The 19,606-nt window shown below is 39.0% G+C and overlaps 1 protein-coding gene across 1 annotated transcript in view; it reads left to right on the top strand.

Annotated features, from left to right (window-relative positions):
- The window catches only part of mfsd8l1 (major facilitator superfamily domain containing 8-like 1), a 67,917-nt gene extending 58,711 nt beyond the window's left edge, over positions 1-9,206 (top strand). Inside the window, exon 13 of the transcript XR_015776596.1 lies at positions 8,083-9,206. The gene's annotated coding sequence lies outside the window, so the exon portion shown is untranslated. The remainder of the gene's footprint in view (positions 1-8,082) is intronic.
- Positions 9,207-19,606: the final 10,400 nt, after the last annotated feature.

Here is a 19,606-nt window from a genome sequence, read left to right on the forward strand (position 1 = left end):
CAGAGAGCTTCATGGGAGTTTGTGCAAACTGTCACCTGGGGCAAACTTTACTTACTGAAAACCCAAACCCCCTCCTCCCCCTCCTCTACTCTACACGGACATATTTCCATTTCTCCTGCTTTCTCCTTGCTGACAGATATACATTCGGACAGACAGATGTATGGCGGTATCAAGGGCTTCAATCTGCTTTTTCAGCATCGAGGAAAAGCAAAGGGAGGGGAAAGAGGAGGGAATCAATTCAGAGTTTTGATTGTTTTAGGCCGTGTTCACACACTGCAGGCTGTCACGCTCAACTCCAAACTGCTGCTTTCTTTTAATTCCTTTTATGATTCCTAATTATCCAAAAATGTGACCCTTATGCAATGCCAATGCTGAAAAGACATGTGCACAGACTAGTAAAGCTATGATCATACCAAAACGTTTTGGTCATGGTATGTGTCTTTAAATTTTGACTAACCTGAGGCGTCTGCCTAGATACAGATCTCATTTTGTATCCCTTATCCAGGCGCTTCATCATCACGTGAATGAGAAATTGGGACAGTTGGGGCTTTGCTGTGAATGTAGCTTGAGATGAAGAGCGCTACTCATCCAAAAGCAAGAGGAAGGCCCCAAAGATAGAGAGCCGCTCACACTCTGTCAATTGCTCTCTGGCTGTCAACCGAGAGGCATCAACCTCTCAATTTTCTTGGGGAAAAAGAAACGGGCTAAACATCTTGAATGTGCGTCACAGCCATGACCGAACAAAGGGAGCTCAAGAAAGTAGCACCCAAGATTCAACTGTTAAGGCAGAAAGGATACTTTTGTCCCAATAAACCAGCAATTACACTCGAGACTGAAGGATTTCCGCTGCTGTTTGATCTTGGTAAATTGATATAATTTTCCTGTATGGAAAAAATCAGCTCATATGTATGGTAGAATGAGGCAGTTATTGATGACATTTGAGATTAGGCATGCTTAATTACACTCATGAATGCCTTAATGACATGTCCGGCACCGCTCTGCTGACTGTGCCACTGAGGCAAACCCCAGCGCACAGATCATGGAGAGAGATTACCACTTTAAACGTGTTAAATGTTGCTCAGGACTGGTTCCCTGGCTACAGTATTACATTACATTACAGAGCTGCGTTTGATAAAGCTTGGAAACTTTGATCTCCAAAAGGCTTCCATCTCATCCATGCCAATAGGGGGAGCTGCAGCATTTCTAATTGCATTACACAGAGAGACAGAGAGATGGAGAAAATGAGATTGGGTTGACCCCTTCAGCAAGTTTCTGTATCTCTGTACTTAAAATGCTGCTTTTATTCTAAATTACTTGTGAGTAAAAAGGCAATATGTGATTACAGCTTTACCCTTTTTTCTTTCAAAATAAAGTCCTCATCAAATTAGAATAAGTATGTCTGACTAAAGGGATAATGGTGCTCAGCCTCTGTGTTTTACAAGGTATTAATTTATTTGAAAACCACTCAGATTAATTCATATTTTGTATGGAGAAGCCATACAGTGTCAAAAACTGAAGTCTGTCGTAAAGATATTTAAAAACTTTCCACATCATTCAGCTTAGAGCATTAAATATCTGTGTGCTGGCAGGATATATGGGCTGAAACCGGACTGCATAAAATTGGGTTTGATTAAATTAAATGAAATGTAGCTCATTCATTTATTACATCTTGATCACATTAATGGCAATGGACAGTTAAATTGTTAATCACCCATCTATTACATTATTAATGGGACGCATGGATCATCAAATCAATTAGTGATGATAACGATAACATTGCAAAATGATAGCTTTTGATCAATTACAGGGTGGACTGTGCAGATTAATGTAATGAATTAATGATCTGAGGAGCTGGATGTGATGGCTGTTTCTAACCTCTTGGATCCTGCAGAAAGGTAACAATACATTATGCTGTAGCATGCTTAAACTGATGCAGTAGTTAGACAGACTTTGCTATTACAGAGCGATCATAAGTTAAATGCTAGAAATAGCGAGCATGTGCCTAAAATCAGCCATGTGACCTGTTGCAGTGTCCTTTAATGAGACACTGTATTTGCTTGTTTACTCACTGTAGTAAATTATATAATAATATTATCTAATTGCAACAATTTGTACAGTGTCTTCATGTGAGCCAGGCAATTAACTCACTCAGCTGTGTAACAAACAGTAGCTGTGAATTTGAGGTCAGTCCTGAAAAGTTATGTGTTCCTGAATACAATAGCTTGAGTTTGGGTTAAGCAAAATTGAAGTGTCCTTGTTTTTGTTACTTTTAAACTTTTAACTTTAAAAAACAGTCTGGTTTATTAAGTTCATTGTTACACTTTTATTATTTCAGTTCTATTTACCTTGTAATATTCTCTCTCTCTTTCTCTCTATCTCTCTCTCTTTCTGGGTCTTTTTGCCTTTGTTGATAGGGAAACTAATAGAAAGGTGGGAGAGAGAAAAAGGATGACATAAGGCACATGAAGGGTCATAGGTATATATATATACATATATATATATATATATATATACTGAGTGTGCATCAGTCTCTGATTTTTTTACATGGCCATCCTCTTCTTATAAGTTTTTTTTGATCCTCTTGTTTGTAATTAAAACTTTTTTTTAACCTTGGTATACTACTGTCATCTGTCTAAAAAACTGAAAAAATGATTATAAAAAAAAGAAAACCTAGGTGATTAATATAACAAGGATGCTGTATAACATGCTATATTCCGTGTTTTCAAAGAAATATTAATAATGGAATGAATCAAACATTTTGTCAATTAGAAAGTTTGGTCAAATTTGAAAAATTTTAAAAAGACACTGATTTGTCTTAAATACGCATTTTATGTCTAGTTCACATGCACTGAATAACCTACAACTGTCGATGTTGTCAGGTAAATGTAGTGCCTAAGCCCTGGGCAAAAGCACCTTTCTCCCTTCCTGGCTGCACAGGAAAGGAGCAGGTGAGGAGTGCCATGAAGAGGGAGATAACAGAGACAACAGAGTAAACCAGAGCTGAGGGGCACAGGGGACAGGGATTTGTTTGAAACCAGAACATTTTGTTATCGGAAGCCAAGTTATTTTAGACCTAAAGGGGGTATCTTGAGAGAACCTCTCCAACAACAAGGAAGCTGTTTGTGGTAAGGGAAGCCTTCTAATGTTCCTGACCAACCAGACAAGCTCAAATGTTGCCTTTGAGATTAGATTTTTTTTTTCACTAAACGATGACACTTTGCAATTTGCTGAACATACAGATGGAAGTGAACTGTAAGATCAGAGTTATTTTGGGAATAACTGTCTAAAAAGTGTTTAAAAGTTGCATTACTTGTTGCTGAAGACCCTGAGTGCTGTAACAGTGGAGATTATTTTAGCAGGCTTCAACACAAATCAACAGCTTTCTGCTTCATTCTGATGGTTTACATCTTAGATTAATCACATCATAGTGATTTCTCCTCTGGATCTCCCTCTTTTTGGATTATTATGTGAACATATTGGGTTATTTATTTTAAAGATCATCTGTCGATCAAACAGTATGGGTGGCAATATGACCTTGAATGTAGCATTTTATTTGTCAATGATAGACATCTTAAAGGTCCAGTGTGTACGATGCAGGATATATTGGCAAAAATGGAAAATTATGTATATGTATATGTATATGTATATGTATATGTGTGTGTGTGTGTGTGTGTGTGTGTGTGTATATATATATATATATATATATATATATATATATATACATAGTGTATAATCACCTATAAATAAGAGTCAGGTTTTCATTATCTTACAATGAGCCATTTATATCTACATTGGGAGTGGGACCAAAGCATGCTGTGTTGCACCGCTTTGTTTCTATAGTAGCCCAGAGTGGACAAACCAAATACTGGCTTTAGACAGGGCCATTTGCCTTTCCGCAGCCCCTGTTCAGTGAACCAAATATCATTGGAGAAATATTAATTTTCAACATAACAATTCTTAAGTCAGTGTTTTTATCAGAATAAATCACCAGTTTGTTTTCGAGAGTAAGAGACCTTTGTGGATAATTTGGCTCTCAGTTAAAACCTTATGAATAGCTGAATTTTAAGTTATCAGAGAATAAAGGGGATCACATTTTAGCAGGCGCTGGGCTAGCAGCCTCTCTGCAATGAGTTGATTTGTAAGGTGAAACTGCTTTCTCCAGTGTTTTTACTGATTTCAATCACAGGGTTTGTTTGTTATGATGAAGAAGACACCTGTCTGAATAATTCAGCTCATGGTAAAAACCTCCCAAACTTTGAACATGGGAGGAAACCTAAACGGGAGTTCACACTTGGCACATGGGGGAAGTTTAGGGGAAGTTTAGGGTGGTTGCAGTCACCAATCCTCAACACTAGATGCCACTAAATCCTACAAGCTGCTACTTTAAAAACAAGGAAGTAAAAAAGGGACAACAATCACAAGGCATGATAGGAAGTCATAACATGCCTACTATTATTTTGAAGCCAGCCACAAGCAGTTTCACACCATCAAGTCAAAGCAAGGAGAAACAGACAAGAAAATCATATTAGAACAAACTAAACCAAATATGAAAGAAACCTATAGGTGGGCCTGTTCCAAGAGAGATCCCCTACTAGTACATCTGAGTGTGCAATATGTCTCGCAACATTAAACTTCAAGACACAAAACCCAAATATAATGACTCTCAGAGATTGACAGTTTTTTTTTTTTCTATTTTCAGTACAAACGCACACATGTTCTTACCTATGTCTCCTGTTGATTGTGGTGTGCCTTATGCTTCCCCATCATCACAAACCGTTTTCCGCCTCAATCTCACTCTCACAGTTCTATTCCCCCAGTGCCACAATCTCTCACCTCGCCACTAGACCTGTATCATAAATCTCTTCCACCCCCCTTTCCCCTCCTTCTCCACCTCTACCACCCATTTTACCTCCCCTCACGCTCACTGCCAGCAAAAGCCCTATTAACCCCTTGCTTGGCTCTATATTGTTGTTGAATAATTGAAGGTGCCTCCTACCACAGTGAAAAGGCATCTAAATAATGAATAAGATAGGGTGTCTTTTAAAGGTGGAAGAGCCCGGTGAATTATTCAGTGGGCAAATCTGTAGTAAAAGACACCTGTTGCAAAGAGAGAGATCTCCTCAACTTGCATTGCTGTTTATTGATGCACCAGGTTTTTGCATTTACACTACAGTGGGGATGTCCCTTTCACTTTTTCTGCTTGGAGAAAAAAAAGCTTTTGATGTTTGAAAACTGAAATGAAAGCATGAAAGCTAGATATGTGCCTGCATCTGAGATGCATCACTATGTTTGATGCAAGCATTGCATAATTTCTTCTACAATTTCAGTTTATTCCCATAGGGAAAACCAATGAAATACTTTTTTATTGCATTTTCACATTTATTCTGATCCTGTTTGGATGTCCAATCTTGTAAACCTTGTACAATAAATACCTCCAAATTTTGCTCTTGGATCAGGTAGTGGTTTGGACTGGAGTGAAGTTCAGTTTAAGAAGTGGTTTGATACAGTTGTCATCTTTACAGCCAATTGAATTTTGTACTTGTAAAATTACAGAGCTGTCTGGGGTTTTATATCAACCACTATAACTGACTCTCTTCCACAGCTCCTCAGCTCGGCTGCTCAGAAAGTCACTACAAGTTGGCAATGTTCACCATACAGTATAGTTGCAGTATATATGCTCTAGACTCCCTTTCAAACCTTAGAAGCACCACCATCAAGCTTTTTTAGCATTGCCAAGTGTAGTTAAATAGAGTTAAAAATAATTTTGACTGTCAATTGTCAGAAGCCTTTTTTTCTGCCATTTTGCTTTAAGCAATAAAAATCACCAGGGGGTTTGACAGCTATGGTCAGTTTTCTTCTTTAATCCACAAGCCATAAGCAAAATGCCTAACCATTTCAGCCTGTGCAACACATAATAAGAAAACATCAAACCTTCACTGAACATTCATTAATCTACTGTTTTTACAAGACAAGGTATAAAATGTTGTTATTATGAAACTATATAAACCTGTAACAGAATATTATTTGGTCAAATGGAGCAGCAGAAACAAGCTGTGAATGAAACACTTACATATTACCTTCTGGGCTGATATGGCAAACTTTTTAGGGAATACTTGCTTATACATCTAGCAACATCATGATAATTTTGGAGTTGTGTTTCTGGTCAAATATTCTCTCTCTCTCTTTGAGCACTGTGTATAGTCTCTACCAAACCCTGACGGAAATATCTGGCTCTTTATCCACTAAATGCTGCATTATTTTCACCAGCTAGTTGCAAACTGTGTCTGATGCTGAGCAGGTATTGTACGGTGGGTTTTTAAAGCTTTTATTTGTTGTTGCTGAAAACAGCTGCTTGCTCTGGCTGAAAATGATACCATAAGTGCAGAGAGTGAAACAAAAAGTAAAGTCACAGACAGTTAAACAATGAGCTGAAATTTGCCATGAAGTTCCATACAGCTGAGGGGAGCTGCAGATTGAGGTGATGATTCTCTGTAGGTTCATCATAACCCAGCCAACATGTGGGGCCCATGTGGCTAGTAAATGGGCTGAGAAATGGTCCCTATATGGGACTGTCCACTGGTTCCATAATGCCCCTATGGCAAGGGCCTACATAGATATGTTAACCCTCGTGGACCCCACATAGGATGTCCATTTTGTGCCCACCATACCCAACTGGTACCCAGGTAGCCCTTGTATAACCCATGTGGGGCCCACTTGGGTAAACCCTGCACACATGGGCAATTGGAATGGGGCCATTACAGAACCCCTGGACAATCTCATATAGAGCCCATTTTTAGCCCATTTACTTCCCACATGGGCCCCACATATAAATGTTGGCTGGGAATGAGTGACCCCTTTCATGCTGTCACATTGTTATTATAGATATATCAATCTTAGCCACTGTAAGTAACTTTCCATATGATTATAAGTTTGCAAGCAAGCAAGAAACCCTGCAAACTTAAGTAACTCTGTGAAACTAAAGTGCTAAAACAGGATCTGCCTGTCAACACTACAGTGTTCAGATCCATGAAAGTTGACAAAGGTGATAACAGTTGCAGTGGAGAGGACAGATGAGAAAATAAATGTTTGGAGCAGCTTTGTCGTTGTATCCCCTGTGGCGCAGCAGAGAGCAGATCTCTGTCTGGGGGTCACAGCCACCGCTGAGAGCACACCTGGCAGCACAGATACAGTCATTTCTCTTCTAGAGAATAGATGTGTGTGTGAGCTCGAGGGAGAGATAGTGACAGAGAAGCAGAGAAAGTTATGTGTGTCTATTGGGAGAAGGTGAGAGAAAAGGCTAAAGATTGGAGGAGATTGTGCATGTGCATGCATGTGTGCACGTTTGTTGAATATTCAAATGTAACGCAAGCTGAGGCACAGAAATAGCTTGTAATAAAAATAAAAAGTGAGGACGACAATAAAGGAGAAACAGTGGAGACAATGACATGTCACTTTGCTTTAACTATATCGTTGCTGATGTGTGCTTTCTGAGAAACTCTTGTGCCTTTAATTGGATATGTGCTGTTGAAGGAGGATGTTGTGACAGCGCATGACAGAGTGAAAGCTCAGCTCCCACATTTTGTTGAGGCTATAATAACCTTTTCATGGTTGTTGATGTTTGTTGGAGAAGATTGATACCTCTATCAGGCCTGTGCTCAAAGTATGAAGCTAGAGCCTGCAGGCCATGAGGATATCTTAAAATTGACATTGGGAAAACAGCTAGCCTTTAAAAAAAGATGTTTGTTAATCAATGGGCGTTAGAAGTGGTGGTAGGTGGATTGCTATTTCTTACTTTTGAGAGAATCAGTTTTTTGTAACCCCCCTACTTTAGGTCTTTATGCTAAGCTAAGCTAAGCTAAGCTAGTTACTTCCCATCTCTAGCGCTATATTATGAGGTTGGTTTTTCTTCTGCTTACAGCAAAAAAGATGAAGATGCTTATTTTCCAAAATCACAATTTTTTTTAATATGATATTCCTCCTTTTACAGTAAAAAAGTATGCTACAGCAGTTTGAAAACAATTATCATACACTCTCTGGCTGAAAGTGTTTTTTTTTTCCTTTTTCTCCCCCACCCTTTTCGAGTGGATCTAAAACAGGAAGCACTTAAACCAAAGTTGTTGGACTCGCAGTTGACATCAACGTGGGGCAAGTGTGAGAGAACCCGGTTCAGCACCTTGTGGCACTCCACTGCCACCAGCTCCAGTGCCAGGTCAGGCGTCACAGATGTCACAGGACATTTTAATGGAAAAAGGTAAATAATTTATAAAGAGACATTCCAGGACTTCTGATAGGTCCCCCTGTTCTGCTCTCAAATGTGAATGCCCATTGTGACAGCAGCAGAGTTAAACACAGCGTAGATAGAAACAGACACCTTAACATTTAATCCCATTTAGCAAACTCTTAATTGAGCGACTAATGTTTCTCATTTAACACAGAAGCAGAAAAATCTATCATACTTTGTACTGTCCATACCTACATAATGTCTCAAGCATCACTATTCTTTTAGTAACACTTTTCATAAATCACATAAAAATGTGATAACAGTCTCACTGATTCTATCTGCTGTGCTAACAGGTATTTTACTCACACTTTATGGGGAATGGAGAAATCTGTCAAGGTTTTTCTGAGCAGTGCCAAGTGTGAGTCTGTCAGTTAAGCGGAGGTTGGCGGGGCATGCTGATTATCTGTGTGACCTGCATTGTTACAGCCACAGCCTTGCACTGTTTTGCAGCCCGTTCTGAGTCTTCACACTTGTTCTCATTCATAATGAATACCGACGGAGCTGCAATATTAATAAGCCTTAGAGCCTTGGGCACTGGGTTTATTTAAGGATTCAGATTATGAGGACAATGGAGGTGACAGGATCTGTGTGTGTGCGTATATGGATGTAGTCATGTTTTCATTCATATTTATTTTTCAGAAAGTAAGCAATATATCACATGTTTGATCCCCTGACGACAATGGCATTGCTGATTGTCCTCGGGCAAGATACCAAACACCTACCTCATTCATTCACAGCTACCCAATTCACAAACCTTTAGACACATTTAAGACCTGCATAGAAAGACATTTTCTTGGACATGAGAAATTCCCTGATTAAAGACAACAGATACAACCAGTAAAAACTTGCTGACACTACACAGCTTTTCTTGTTTCCGTGGTAACATTTAGAGGGCTCTCCATCAATACTTTCAGACCAAAGATAGGGCATCTCATGACATGTTGGGGCATAATTTATATATTTCCCCCTCCCAGTTGCTACTTCCTGCTTCTGTCTGAGCAAAATAGTGATGGCAAAGTTGCAGTGGCACACAAGACCATTGGTTGTCCTCAAGAATGTCAGTCAACTTTCAACTGAAAGGACTGATCAGAAATGTTTCCTAGCTTCCTAGCTTGTAATTTCTCATCCACATGTGGTGCATTGCTGATAAATCATATTAGATAAGGGGCTCTGAGAGCACAAGGACAGTTTAGAGTGTGAAAAAGTGAAATAAATTGAAGCTGATATAACTGATGTGTGGAGGTGAGGCAGCACTATGACCCAGTTTTATTTTAATTATAGTGCAACTTCAGAGAGCTTTTGAGAAAAAAAAATAATGCAGGCTTGTGTAATTCCATAATTTCAGCATGGACAGCAACATCAAATAGCAACAGTGGGCACAGCAGGTTGGCCAGATTTATGACCAATTTAGCATTCAGAGGCTATCTTTACAGGTAGGTATCTGTATTTATTTAAAATGTGCATTATCTTGTGGAGTGGAGGATTAAAGCAGAATCTTGCACAGGTTTGATTTTCCAGAGCTGCTCCTGAAATGGAAACACACCATGCAACACAACATCTGCTGGCCACCCGCACATTTGACTAATTAATTTTCCAACCAACGAATCAGCACAAGATCTGCAGATGAAACCCGAAACCATAAATCTTATGATAACCAAATAATTTGGTTAGGCAGCACTTTTAAAGTGATCATTTTGGGATATTTCATACATTTGGAACTAAGGTATTTTAACCAAAGGCTATTCAGGAAATACAATTTAAATTAATACTTTTTGCTTATTCTCATAATATTGAGCAGCACATCTTCACAGTTAACGTGCCGGTTAGTAACGCACCTGATTGAAGGGGCTCTCATATTCCAGCTGGCGCAGAAGACCGGGCTGACACAGAAAGTCATCAGTCACTGGGCTGGTATGTTAAAACATTAAATTGAATTCTTCTTCTCATTTTATTTTTGATCTGACCAGCATGTTCATTTTTTCCACACAGAACCAAACATGGAAATAAAATTAAGACAAAATACCAACCGTGAGTCACCCGTGTATGCAACCCAATGTAGGACTCTGGATTAGGGGCCATGGATTTCTGTGATAAGCATTGTGCAGTCACCTCAAACTACCAAACATTGAACAGAAGAGCAGATTAATTTGTTGTGCTTGGACATTTATTAACACAAATCTGGTGTTGTGTAAATGCATGTTATTTAAATCTTTAAAAATGTATTTATTTGAAATATGGAACCTTATGTTCACTATAAAAGGAGTCAGCCATATATCTGGTGTAGTGTAACTGATTGGACAGATGCTGCTGTGATAAACCAGGGGGAGACTAGTAAGCTAGTGTAACCTGTCTAACATTTACCGTCATGTACTTAGTCAAAAATGTCCTTGCCAATGATATACAACTCAAAATATCACACCCTCATAAAGCTACAACTGAGTTGGATTACCTGACACTGTATTCTCCTCTGACAAGGTTGTAGAATTTGCCAGGGTCGACATCTACAGTACTGTATTTGTGCATTATCCATGTGCTTGATCTGTCTTTTGACTAGGGAGGATATTCTAGAGAAACTGCTGGTGGGTTGCTGCTTCACTACATAGGTCAAAGGCTCTTGAAGATTATTTATGAGCATGGCACTTACAACCCCTTAATTGCAAGGACTTTTTCTCTATCTATTCGAATCAGTTACATCATATGTCAAAGCCCCACATAATATTCATGTCAGCATTTTTCTACAATACTGATGCATGTATTGATTTCCACATATACTTCCTCTTGACCAGCCAAAACTTTCTTGAAGACTTAACCTTAGGCTGTATAGGCTCTGTATATTTCTGTGTACAATCACAACATAGGACAAACTGCCTTTGATGGTAACCTCTACACTGGAATTAAATAATTCAGTCTGTTTGAATCCAAGAGGGAAGGCAGACCCTGCACTTCAAAAAAATCCTCTGCAAGATTTTTTGACTTACTTTGATGGAGCAGCACTTCAGATGTTCAGACCAATGCAGGCCGTTCACCAAGGATGAACTTTCTTTCAGAGTCCTATTGGCACAATGCATTTGGCCAATTGTGAGCATTAGTTGGGAGCAGTCAGCATTACTAATCCAAAGGTCATGTCTGGCATTATCAAGCTCTGTTATCAGGATTCAGAATTTGCTATGTAACTTACCTAAAAATGCACATTAGCATTTTTCTCCACTTTTTAAATGACTCACAGCTGGGAAATCTCAAGATGGTGTGTCAAATTCAATAAATGCAACAAACCTATCAGATCCATTACTCAGGGAAATCAGAGAGAGCGTGTATTCAACGGAGTTACGATTCATTTCCACTCTGAGCATTTTTTTCCTTTTCCTATACCTCAAATCTTGATTTAATTCAAACTAGCCAAAGTTAGCAGCCATGCCAGAGAGAAGTATTGGTTCCAGAGATTAGCCTGCACACAAGGGTGACGTCATAGCCTTTTCATTTAGAGAGCTCCATTTGTTGGGAAGAGGCTTACAAGGGACTTTACCGAAACGTTACAAACATTTCACCATGGGCATTAAAGAAATGCACTCCATGTGTTGCTCATTTATAAAGAAACACTGGGCTGGAATTTGTTCCTCTATTATATGCTAGATTTTATGTTTATGAGCCATTGCATATGGCAGATATACAAAGATACTCAAACTCAACAAAGTAGCAGCATTTTATTATCTGATGGCAGTTTCTAAGGATGCATTTTACCATATTTTTACTCTGACCTGATGACAGCCGTCACAATTGTTTAATGAAATTGCTATCGTGGATAGAAAGCACTTAAATTCTAATCTAGAGAAATGTTGTAACTAATAGCATAAAGGAACATTCTGTTGTTTTCCAAACTTAGCCCTTTTATCATATTTTCATAAATCTTAATAACAGTTACGCTCCTAATACTGTTCACACAACTACTGCTTCTGCAAACCACGGATATTTAACATTTGTACGTTTCATATGTGTCAGATATGCTCAAAGTTATATTTAAATTTTCAGTTTCATGTTGTGACAAATTGTGTTGATGTTTGTTTAGGCTGAGACACAATATACTTCCTAACGCAAAACATGTTTTGGCTTACAATACTTGGTTTGGTTGTTTCAAACACTGCTGGAAATGTCCTGACCTCTTGTAAAAAAACAAAAACAAAAAAAAAACAAAACAGTGTTTTAAACAGTGGTCTGCTGCTGTCTGCTGCTTGGCAGCTGTCTTACCTTGGTGTTGTGCCATCCACCATCCCCTTCTCCTCCTGATAAGAAACAGAGCTCATGTAATCTAAACTACATCACTTTAAAAATGTTGATACAAATGTAATGTACAGTGTTGCAGAAACATACAGTGCCCGCATTTTATTCTGCCCACTGTGCTGGACACTGCACTGGAGAAAGCTTTATAACAGAATCCAAGGAAAGACATATCCCATATAGGGTTGAAGCAGTTCTGCCTTGAAAAGCAGTAAAGCAAGCGTTACACCCCACTGGACTCCAACTCCACTTTAAGCTGTAGGAGCTTTCATGTTTACAGTGTCTACAGTGGTGGTGGCAAGTACAGTGTTGTGTAGTATACAGCACAAAACTTAGACAGATTCTGACATTGTAAAACACTGAAATGCTTGCTAACCCATGATGACATTAAATACGTCTAAGTTTGCCAAACTGAAATTGCTATATACATGTATTTTGTGCTCTGAAGCATAAAACTCCTTTCATTGTACTCCCTTTGGCATGCCAGGGAAAGTAAAGATTTGTAGTGCTAATGCATAATGGTAACGTGCACTGTTTTGGTTACTTGAAGGTCACACCATTCATCAAACAGCGGAGATGAATACCCTTAAGAACATTAATGATCTTGACTCCAGCGGTTGTTCATTTAAGCATCTGAGGTGTCAAGAAATTGCATGTAATAGAGTTGCTTGGATTATCTTGAAAAGAACAATTTCCCAGTGTTAAAAGGAAACCAATTTAATGTTTACAAATTCATCCAGAGATCTAAAGCAAATTATTGGATTCCCCTGAGCTCCTTCAAAGTGGATCCTTGATCCACCGTCTCCTTCCTAGCAGATCGATGGCGGTTGAAGAGTTCATTATCCAAGACAAATCCATATGCTTCCCTGCCACATCTTCAGCTGTTCTTCTCATCCCCTCGTTGCTCTGCCTTTTAATTGGCCTTCAGTCATCAGTCATCTCAGCCGCACTTGTTCTTTTACCCACTCCGTCGTTCCAGTCTAATGACACAAAGGCTAATTTTACACCCACCAGTCGTTCCGTTTAATTACTGACTGTCCAGACTCCTCTGGCTCAATCAATAACAACCGTACCAAGATGGAGAGAAGCTTTGGAAGAAAAAATGTACATGGGGCACTTGATTTGGAAAAGGAAAGAAGATTCCTCATGCCATTTGACAAGGAGAGTTAGCAGAGGCAGAATAGCAGGTAGCTAATTGGTCCTCGGGGATAATTTATGTAACGTCATTGACGTGCTGTATCATCCACATCACACATTATCAAACTGTGCTACAAGGTTTCACTCTGACACTGATAAACTTTAACATTGTTAAATTACTTTAAATTATTAAAAGTCTGCCAGTGGAGCGAGATAATTTCACTTATCTCACATGCAAATGTGCTTTTATCTAGAATTTTCATAAATAAGGAGCTTGATACTAATGGGTGACTTAGTATTTTCATGAGTTCACCTTCTCAAACACTTTCATCACACCTCAAAGTCTGTTGGAAATACATCCTTTATTTTTGGCACTTTCTCACTTGAGTTCTATCAGTATTATTTTATTCTATTATACTAATATACACTGATGCTTTTTCAGTCCTTGTAAATTTCATGTTCATGTTATCAGAAATCAACTGAGAAGAGTAAACGTGACATTATCCAGACTGACAGGTAACTCATTCATTAGACAATTTTGGTGATTGTCATCCTGCATTATCATCATGGATCCACGAGGGGAAAAAAATCTAATTCCTCTGACATTAAGTCATGCAGGAAGCCAGTGCTCCTTATTTATGTGCTTAAGTTCCCTGGTGGTCACAAAGAACTCACTGAGAAATAATTAATAATAAATAAATAGTCTGAGACTGGAACTGGACCTCATATCTCATTAATAATGACAGATAAGTAACAGGACAGAAAAGAAGTGTCCTTAATATTTTCTGCTAAAATTGCATCACAAAGTCCTGTAGTTAGCTTGCTTTGCTTTCAACTTGCAAAGAAGCCAAAGCAGCGTTGGCCTGGACGCAATGGTGATTATTCAAAATAAGACCAAGTGGAAGTGCGAGGTGGCAGGGATGATTAAAAACTATACTGTAACAGGGAGATGGATGGAAGTGTGGCGCTAACTGCGCGGTACAGTGAGCTGTAACCACCAGTGTGGGAAGTCTCAGTTTATTATACGCTGAGTGAAAGTTTGATTGATTTGACTGGTATTTTAATGCAGACCCCCTCCTCCTCCAGTTAATCTCAGCTGTAAACAGAAAAGATGAATGACATTTGACACTGACTTCATGAATCAGCGCTTAAGTGGCCATCGTGATTCATTAGATTCAAAACAAGGTTATGTAGCAAGCAAGGAGAAAGTGTTATGTGCGTAATATGCAATGAAAATGATCCAAATAGACCCAGAACATATAATTTTTTACTGTTTCTGTCACCCATAAGGATCTGACAGAAGATGACCTGCACTCTCATGAATGTGCATCCCTCTGTGTGTGCATGTTTACACACACAGCAAGCCTGAACGTCTACAAGCGCCAACTGGTCAGAGACAACCATCTGAGACGGGTAAAGATGCTCTGTTACTGGGGACCAATGGGAGACGGTGTGCCGGGCGGGGCTAGGAACTGATGGTGGAACTGAGTGGCTGTGGCAGCGCTAATGGTAAGTGAGAGGTAATTAGAGAGAAAAGACTCGTGTGCGGCTCTCCATCCGGCGAACAGAGCGGGGAGCCGGCCTCCCCACCGCCTCATTTATCATCATCTGCTTAGCAGGCGGCTTAGAGTCAGGACAAACAGAACAAACCCCCTCCATCTCTCTCTCTCTCTTAGCCTCTCGTTTCTTCCTTCTTGTCTTCATCCTTTGCTACTTATCCATGTATGATACTTCCATCTCTCTCTCATTCTCGGTGTCTAATCTACTTTTTTTGTCCAGTCCTTATTCTCTTTGTCTCTTCTTCCTGTGCTCTGTTTTTGTTTATCTTTGCCACCTGTCAGACGTATGTCCTCCACCTTTTCCTTGCTGCCTATAAGCCATCTTTAACTTTTGTTTTCCATCCTTTTGTTCTCGCTCTATTTACTACTTTTACCTTAACTTTCACATCAACTTGCTGTGCTCCATCCTGCTCTGCTCTTCTTGTCACTTCTATCTATCTTTTCAATATGCTTCGCATTCATTGGTTTGGTGCTTTCCGCTCTCCATTTCTGCATTGCAATTTTCCTCTTCTGTTTTCCATCTTTCCCACCACCACCTCTCTGTGACCCTGGATGTTTTTCATTTTTCCTCTTTCTACTCCGATTTGTCTCTTCATTCTCCTCGCTGGTGTTATTTTTCATCGGCAAGATTTTGATCTCTAGAACTCTTGTCTTCCCAACTTGTGGTGTTAAATTCCATTCTTCTCCTTTTTTGTGGTCTCATTACTTCAAAAAATGTATAAAATCACAAGTAGTTCAGTCAGTGTCATCTCGATCATCACCTCTAGCAGGATCACCTTGACAACCGTTATCTCTTAAAACTGAAAAAAAACCCTGAGAAATGAGATGCAGAATTTAAACAGACCAGAACAAATGAGAAACAATAAACTTGGACTTAACAACTTGACGTCTGTAACCAAGTAGATAAATGGATCGTTTTAGGCTGTTGGCAGCTTTGCTGCTGTGAGGTGCATGAATATGCAGCTGCTATGATTTCACAGCAAAAATTCAACTTACATTTTACACCCAAAGATGAGGTCATCTCTTCCCACCCAGATGTATGATGGATGAGAAATTTAATCTCAATCTTTCTTAGGATGTGTCAGCGAGAAGTAGCCAGGACTTACAGGCCAGCTCAAATTCATCAGCGTTCTCACCTCTTTCCTGTTGTCATTAATTAATTACTTGCTGTACAACTGGAACAACGTGTCAAGACCCTGGCAACGATACAGACAACAACACAGCCAATATCGATAATTGGCTGCAACAGGTGACAGAGAAAAATGGAGTGAAACAAGAAGGGGAAAAAAATACAGAAGTACAAGACATGGACATAACTCCAGGGTGTGACGTGCAAACAGAACTAATTTGTAGCAGAAAGTAATTTGTATCACTCATGACTGGCGGCAGTTGTTGGAGGAACAGGGAACAGACACACTCAGGTAGCCCAATTTATCACTTCACCACTCTCTTCCTCACCGTGTCACTGCGATATCTCAGTGCCCTTGTTTATATTCTGAGAGTGCAAAGTGAGGCTGAAAAATTTTGGATTGTGCGAACCAAAACTACTTGGGAAATAAAAAAATGTTCCTATTTCTTAAAAGTATATCATCCTGTCTATCATTTTACAGCTGCCTGCAGAGGTGTAGACTCGAGAAGTCACAAATCTGATGACTCAAGACTCGTCTCAACAAAATTAAAAGTGACTTGCAACACGACTTGGACTTCAACACCAGTGACTTTGTGACTTCACTTGGACTTGAGTCTTTTGACGTAAAAGTACTTGACACCTTCCCCCCCGAGACTTACAAGTAAGTCATGTGCCACAAATCAGCTCCTGAATCAGTTAACAACAATGCTATTCATTTCCATCAAGTCGATACTTGATACTTAAGAAGAACCACTTTGTTTGAATGAATCTGACATAATTCAAATAATCTGAGTGTAAAACTAATGTTTAGAACCACAGATATTTTCACTTATGTACAAAAACAACACGGTAGTCTACAAAAACCAAATTCCATTATGCAAAAGGTGCAGGCTGAAAATTAAAGACGGAGACACAAAAACTTCCAACAAACTTGTTTCAACAAATGAGTACACATTTTAAGAAGCATTCACGATTTTTTAAAATTTAACAAATATTACTCTGTGGATAAAATGGCATTGTTGAAGAGCACATTATGACTTAGGACTCAAAACTCAAATTTTAAGGACTTGAGACTTGTCTTTGGACTTGTCAGTCTTGCCTCTGCTACCTGTGCTGGTTTTACTTGGAACCAGACTTGGGACTTGAGTGCAAAGACTTGAGACTAACTTGTGACATGCAAAGTACTGACTTGGTCCTACCTCTTTCCTATGATAGTTTTACAGACATCTGCTTTTTCCCCTTCATCATTCTGTTTTCATCTAGCATATTGACAAAATAGTTTCTGCCAATACATACAGGTACACCCCTCCCTCTTTTCCCTGGTGTGATAAGATAATATTGACTAATACTTCAATATTTATTTTTCATGCACATCCAGTTTGTAGCTTTTTACAAAAAAAAACATTATTTTCAACTTTTAGATTTTTAGCAAAAACTTTTTCTGGGTTTATCAGGTTGGCTTAAACACTGTGTGCTTTGATTCTCCTGCACTTTTGTCTAAGTGTCTGCAAGTCTCTTGTGTGGTCTTGCTCTGCTGATTCTTAATTCCACCCTCATGCAAGGATGTTTTCTGTTCAGTGGCTCTAGTCTGAACGTTAGCCAAATCTGACCCTCAAGAGGTTCTCCCTCATTGCCAAAATGGAGAGCTGCACTCAGCATTGATTAAAGATACAGCTAGGTGAAATCCTATGACAGGCCACCACTATGGCTGTCACCTCCCACATGCAGGAGCAGGATGAGGAGATAAAAATACTTAACCCTCACTGTTGACATTTCACACTGCGACAATGTGTGCCTATCAGATTAAGATACTGTAACAGTGGATGTGTCTGTACACACATTCACAAGTCCACTAAACCCCCAGACCCTGGGGTTTTATGAAAGCAATGATGCAATAAGAAAACCATTACCAGAGGCAACTATACACAATTCTCAATTAACCCTGAAACCATGCATCCACTTGGTATGTTTCTTTTATATGTAGCTATATGCAAAGCAAAACATTAACCCTTTAAAACCTGAAGCAACATCCTTTTTCTTGTGCTGCTTTCAGACGGCTTTCACAAGTATTTAAACCGTTGAATTTCTTTAAAAACATGGCAAAAGAAATGTTCCAATGAATGCAAGAAAGTAGTAGATTCAGATTTTTTTTTAAAGCTAGGGGAAAATGTCTATGGAACGAAACTATTAAAAAAATATGTCTAAAATGATCAAAATTAAAGATTTGAAATTATGTTCTGAAATTATTTTTAATTGATTCATTTTTAAGCATTTTTTTCCATTTTATTTCTTTTCTTGTTTGTTTCTACAATTTTTCAGGTAATTTTCTAGTACTCTTTTGCTAATTTCTTGCAGTTGTTTTGGGGGTTGGTTTCTTGTTGTATTACTAACTGTCATCCTCACTGCCTTCTCTCTGGTTGTAAATAGCATTTTATTATCTGCAGTTTGACAAAACTAAAGGTATAGCTTGTTTTACAGACCGAGCAATATTAATTGCATTATTTATTTTCTCTCTTAAAATCTGTAATTTTATCTTAACTTATATCATTCAAACACAAGTGGGCCTTTTTTTCTTTGCTTCATTTAAACTTACACCGATGTGTCTCTGCATAAAAAACAACTTTGTTAATCACCACCCACCCAGGACACCAAGTGACCCATATCAAACACACCGATGAGAAGAGGTGCATTATGGTCTAGTGAAAACGCCGATTGCAGAAAAAACCTAAAACAAAACAAAACAAAACAAAACAAAAAAAAACATCCAAAGTGTTGTGGCATGCGCCCTTTACGTTGGTTTTTAGCCCGCTAATTAACCTAAAATAAGTATATTTAAGGTGAATCGTCTTGTGGTAAATGTTATTTCCGTGAGGAGCTGCTGAGGACTGAGAGGCCTTTCTGCCGTTTTTGAGGATGTGACTGCAGAGCCTCCTTCAGCTCAACGAAATCTTTGAGGAGCACATGGAGGCAGAGAGTGGATTACAGTATGCTTTCGGAATAAAGGAGCAGGTCGAGGAGCACTTGACATGACTCACAGGATGACGTTAGACAGGTGAGTACAACAAACTCATTTGTTTTGCAAACAAGCGGCTGTGTTTGGCAGCTACGCAGCTTATGAGAAGTGCGCAGCTCTGGTTTTGCTCTGATGTGTGTTTGTGGCTGCAGCTGCTGTGGAGTTAACGTTGTGTTGTTTTTGTGATGCATGTCTGCGTTATCTGTTTTGGTGAT

This window comes from Plectropomus leopardus, chromosome 5, assembly GCF_026936395.1.
Source record: "Plectropomus leopardus strain MGB_pleo_1.0 chromosome 5, ASM2693639v1, whole genome shotgun sequence".
Taxonomy (NCBI): Eukaryota; Metazoa; Chordata; class Actinopteri; order Perciformes; family Serranidae; genus Plectropomus; species Plectropomus leopardus.